Below are 6,071 nucleotides of genomic sequence, written 5' to 3' on the forward strand. Positions count from 1 at the left end.
ACATCCAAATCTCTCACAAAAGATAGGGGGGCAATTATAGGAGAAATAACATTAGTATATAATGAGGGAAGGAGCATCTACTGTGAAAGAGTCTGTTCCTTAGGTACCTTAAGATGTGGTTGTCATTCCATGAAGTTAAATCAAGTTCAGCTGAGTAAAAGACAAAATAAGCAGCTTCAGAGATGTTGAGGATGAGGTAAGAACAAAGGTAGGCCAATCAATCAATCAATCAATCAATCAATCAATCAATCAATCATGACATTTGTATAGCGCGCTACTCACCTGGAAGGGTCTCAAGGCGCTGGGGAAGAGGGGTCCGTTACTGCTCGAAAAGCCAGGTCTTGAGTTGCTTCCTGAAGGAGAGGTGGTCCTGGGTTAGCCGAAGGTGGATGGGGAGGGAGTTCCATGTCTTGGCTGCCAGGTAGGAGAAGGATCTTCCTCCGGCGGTGGCTCTGCGGATGCGTGGGACGGCGGCGAGGGCGAGGCTGGTCGACCGTAGCTGGCGGGTGGGCATGTAGAAGGTCAGGCGGCTGTTGAGGTACTTGGGGCCCAAGTCGTGGAGAGCCTTGTGTGCGTGGGTGAGGAGTCTGAACGTGATCCTCTTGCTGACGGTGAGCCAGTGCAGGTCTCTCAGGTGGCCGGTGATGTGGCTGTGTCGGGGGATGTCCAGGACGAGTCGTGCGGAGGCGTTCTGGATGCGTTGGAGTCTTTTCTGAAGTTTGGCTGTTGTACCGGCATAGAGGGTGTTTCCGTAATCCAGTCGGCTGGTGACGAGTGCCTGGGTAACCGTCTTCCTTGTTTCGGTGGGGATCCATCGGAAAATATTTCGGAGCATGCGCAGCGTGTTGAAGCAAGATGATGAGACGGCGTTGACTTGTCTGGTCATCGAGAGGGAGGAGTCCAGGATGAAGCCCAGGTTACGTGCGTGGTCTGTTGGCTTGGGGGTGGTGCCCAGGTGTACTGCTCGATTTTCCCGGCCTTTCTTGTGTTAAAGAGGGACCAATATGACTTCAGTCTCTTTCCATTCAAGTTTAAGGGTTAGAGTAGTGTATAGAGCCTATTTACTAGGCACTTCAACATGATCCTGTGTTCTTCCCCATAGATCAGGGCTTGCACACATAGCCTAGGGGATAGATTCGTTAGTATTAGGGGTAACCTGTCCTGTAGTGAGGGTATTTCATGGAGCCGTGCTGAATTCAGGCCTGGTAGGCCTCAATCAGGAGAGACTCCATCTTTCTTTCTGCTCCGGCAGCTTGGGATGTTTTTAGGTCGAGGGTGATGTTTTAGTTATGAGGTGTTATTCGCTTGGAGAGAACCGGTTCAGGCCGGCCCTTATCGAAGGATTGTATTTTTCTTCATGCCGAAGACACTACATCAGGCCGGCCGGCTGGGAACGTGTCCTTGGCACGGGGAGGTACAAGAATTTGGTGGGCGGCAGGTTACGGGCTGGAATTTTCCATGAGGAAATGCACATCTATATTAGTAAAAGTTTGAGGCAGATACTGGCACTTGCTTTTAGTCCATAGGCGGCACCTGGCCGTTAGCAGTAAAGCTACTACTTATTCCAGGGAAGACAGATGACAAACTTGAAGGTGGAGAAAAACCAAGAAATAGATATTCCAAAGAGAAGAGAGTAGCCGATGAGGAAGAGGTCCCAGTGACTCGGAGAGGGAGACGGGAGTAAATCCGTGATTGCGGAGGTGTGACTTCCAGGTGAAGCCGAGGCGCAGACGAGAAGGGAACCTAGATGACCATTGAGTGCAGGCTACATACGACCAAGGTGATGTCAACCCCTTACTATTAGAGTGTACAACTTAATCTTTCACTTTTCTTTGCAGGTTATGTGATATGTATTATGTTCCGTGAGCGTGCATGTAATAACTAAATAAAGTATTCAGTTTGTAGTAAAGCAATATGTGCTACGTGTTCTTGTATAAGAGGGTAACCTATTCTTCTAGTCAGCTGTGACTTGACATGAACAGATGTTAATCCTGATCAGGTAGGTGGTAACTGAATAAGGGAGAAAGGAGCCCCTCGAACTGGGGAACAGGTTGTGCTCAACTAGCCGTCTTTGTGTGATCTGATACATAGTAACACTGATTCCCTTGTTGTTTATGTCGTGGTAATTATAGGATGAACTCGTGAAGGCTGCCGTCTGGGCAGGAAGTCCTGGGTCCGTTTGGGACCGCGAGGCTGTGGCTGCCGTCTGGGCAGGAAGTCCTGGGTCCGTTTGGGACCGCGAGGCTGTGGCTGCCGTCTGGGCAGGAAGTCCTGGGTCCGTTTGGGACCGCGAGGCTGTGGCTGCCGTCTGGGCAGGAAGTCCTGGGCCCGTTTGGGACCGCGAGGCTGTGGCTGCCGTCTGGGCAGGAAGTCCTGGGTCCGTTTGGGAACGCGAGGCTGTGGCTGCCGTCTGGGCAGGAAGTCCTGGGTCCGTTTGGGACCGCGAGGCTGTGAGGTCTTGGTATACATGTATGTAATAGGAATTCCCTGTCCTTAGGTGGTATATATATGTGGTTATTTAGGTGTAAATAGGCCCTAGGGAGGGGGTAACGTTCTGGTTTGGGTTAGAGAGGCTCTGTTGAGCGGGTTCCGAAAACCCAAGCAGAACATTTGGCGTCACGAACCGTTTACGAAACCTGTGTGCGTTGTGTTGTATTGTGTTTGCTTTCGGCGCGTGCGTGGTTTTGTTTGCATTTTATTTTTGTATAATTGTGTGTGTAGTTTTTTTTTCTCTTTTTCTTTTCTTCTTTTTCTTTTTTCACGATGTTTTCCAGAAGGTCTAAATCTACTTTTAAGTTGCCCGTTGATATTCCCGGATGGGATTCAACGCCTTATGAAGCCTTGGCCCGTGAGTGGGCTGATTCTACTGGTTTGAGTGAGAATTGGAATTCTTCTTTGGAGCTGGCAGAGCCGGCTAATGTGATTGCTTGTTTGCAGAAGGCACCCGTATCGAAGGGTGAGGAGATTCCCATTTTGGGGCGCAGAGGTTGGATTGTTTTGTCTGCGTACAGGATTCTACATGAGAGATTGTTGAAGTTACAGACGTCTCTTAAAGATGTGGAAGCGCACTTTGTTGAGATTCAGAATTCTCATACTTTGTTGCGGTGTCAAAATAGGTTGCTTGCTGATAAACTTGAGACTTACCAAACTATTGCCGAACGGGCGGCTGTGCGAATTGCTCGTTATAAATACAAGAACAGGCGCGGTCGGGTTTCGACGCGAAAGGTGCGTCTGGTCGTGGCGACAGCCGGGCTGGATTGGAATCCTGATGAATGGGATGGTAATATCTGGAATTCGAGTGATTCTTGTTCCTCGGGTGAGGAGTCTGCCAAGCGCGAGTCTTCTCGCTCCCGCCATGATTGTAAGTCTGCTTCTCGCACCTCTGATGGTGCACCCCGTGATTACGCTCCTTCTTCGAGTGGGATCAATGCCTCTTACACTGATTGTCCCTCTACGAGTACTGATCGGGCTCCTTGTGATGCTCGTCCCGCGGTTTCTGCGCATCCAGTTTTCCGTCGGAAGTTGCAGCAGTCTCCCAATGCTCCGCAGGGTATTTCTTTGGACTGTTTAGAAGACTTTACTCAACAGGAAATTAGTGATATTTTGCAGCGATTTCGGCAGCGAGCTGGTGAGTCCTTGCTCACATGGATGGTGCGCCTTTATGAACTGGGCGCTGCTGGTATTATGTTGGATACTGGCGATTGTTTAAAGTTCTGTTCCTTGAGTTTGGATTCTACTGTGCAGGATCATTTTCGTAACTATAATGGTGGTGGTCAGATTTCTTTACTCCAATTGGCGACTGAGGGTTGTAATCAAAAATATCCTACTGAATCTGACTGGCCTGTGAATGACAAGCCGTGGTATACTTTGCGTGATGCTGCTCAACGTCTCAAAGAGGAGGTGATGAAAACGGCGATTTTTCTGGGTACTGCTGACAGATTGCTTGATGGTTTGTTGACATCTTCTGTGCGGAACCGTATCATTCGATCTTCCCCTGTTGCCTATAAGCAGGTCATGATGACCTTATTGATTAATCAGACTGGTAACGTGTTATCTACGGTTTTGGAATCGGTGCGCCAACTCGGTGAGTTGGGTGAGTGGTTTAAACCTGAACGTCAGTCCCGGCCTGACACTCGTACTCCTGGTGAAAATAAACTTACTAGACGTGATATTTTTTCTGGTCTTCTGGCTGATGGTGTGCGGAGGGAGGACATTGATGGTGAGACTACCGCTCGTTTGTGGGAGTTGTTTCGCAAACGTGGCTTGGATCGAAAGGAGGGTGCCCGGCGTGTTCGAACCACTGAGTGTGATCGTGGTGGTTCTGACGGTAGCGGTGATGACGACCGCCGTGGGCGCTCTGTTCGTCGTGATGATCGGCGTTCTGTACGTGATGTGTCCCCCCGTCGAGAGAGAGACAGGGAGAGAGAGGGGGAAAGAGAAAGGGGGAGAACTGACTATGTTTACAGCAGACGTAGAGATGATAGGGATCAATCCCCTGAGTTGAGGAGGAGAGAGGATCGTCACAGTTTGGTCGATCGTAACCCGCAGTACAATGCAGAAGATACGAATCCGTTCCGTACTGGGAATGGATATGAACAGGAGGTGCCGATACCTAAGAAGCGTGAGAGTCTTTATCCTGATTTATCCTGGTACACAGAATGCAGTAAGAATGATTAGGAAATAGGTCAAGCTCCGGTACACAGATGGGCTCACAGAGATAATAGACCCTATGTAGATATTGACATTTATTGGAGACATCGTAATATCCAAAGGGCCCGAGCATTGGTAGATACAGGAGCGGAGGCCACTCTTATTCATGGAAAATCGAAGAAGTTTACAGGTCAGCCTTTTACTATTACCGGATTAGGTGGAAAAGAAACCCCTGCAGTTCAAACTTTGCTTGAAATGAGAATAGGTAGAATTCCTAGAAAAGAGTATTCTGTACTAGTAGTGCCACTCCTAGAATTCATAATTGGGATTGATATTTTGAAAGGAATGACTTTGCATCTAGATGACGGATGTTACCAATTTGGAACAACGCATTATATATCGTCCAGACCTATACGGGTTGGTCGTTTAAGAATGCCCCCCATACAAGTTCCCCAGGCGACAAAAGTGGTTTGTCAGAAGCAGTATCGTATTCCAGGTGGTCATGAGGAGATTAGTACCACTATTCAGGAGTTGGTGGATGCAGGAGTCATAACCCCAGTTACTTCTGCTTGGAATAATCCTGTTTGGCCGGTGCGTAAGAGTGATAACTCTTGGCGCATGACCGTTGATTATCGAGAATTGAACAGACACACACCGTCTTTGACTGTTGCAGTACCGGATGTTATTACACTAATTGAGAGAATCCAAAAGCATCCAGGTACATGGTATGCGTCCATTGATATTGCTAATGCTTTCTTTTCGATTCCGATTGCCCCAGAGTGTCAGGAACAATTCAGTTTTACGTGGAACGGGCGTCAGATGACGTTTAGAAGTCTTCCCCAGGGCTATGTGCATAGTCCTACGATATGTCACCGGCTGGTGGCAGAGCATTTGGCTGAGGTACCGGTTCATCCCCAAATTCAGATATGTCATTATATTGATGATGTTTTGATCCAAGGCAAAACACAAGAGGAAGTTCAGACCCAATTAGACAGAGTCATTGAGTGCCTGCGTGAGAAAGGTTGGGAAATCAACCCAGATAAATTGCAAGGTCCGTCCCAGGCTGTAAAATGTTTGGGTATTAATTGGCATGAAGGGCACCGTGAAGTGATCCCTCAGGTTAAACAGAAGATTCTTGATTTTGCAGTTCCTAGAAATAGGAAAGAAGCCCAGAGCTTCATTGGTCTGTTTGGCTTTTGGCGCCAGCATATTCCTCATTTGAGTCAAATATTGGCCCCCTTGTACCAGGTCACGCGTAAAAAGAATGCATTTGAATGGGATAAACCACAGCAAGATGCGTTTAGTCTGGCAAAAGAGGCAATTCAACATGCTCTGGATTTATGGCCTGTACGTGATGGTGACGTGGATTTGAATGTGTCTGTACAGGGCCTTTATGCAAATTGGAGTTTGTGGCAGAAACA

Source organism: Triturus cristatus, chromosome 2_2, assembly GCF_964204655.1.
Source record: "Triturus cristatus chromosome 2_2, aTriCri1.1, whole genome shotgun sequence".
In the NCBI taxonomy this organism is placed as follows: Eukaryota; Metazoa; Chordata; class Amphibia; order Caudata; family Salamandridae; genus Triturus; species Triturus cristatus.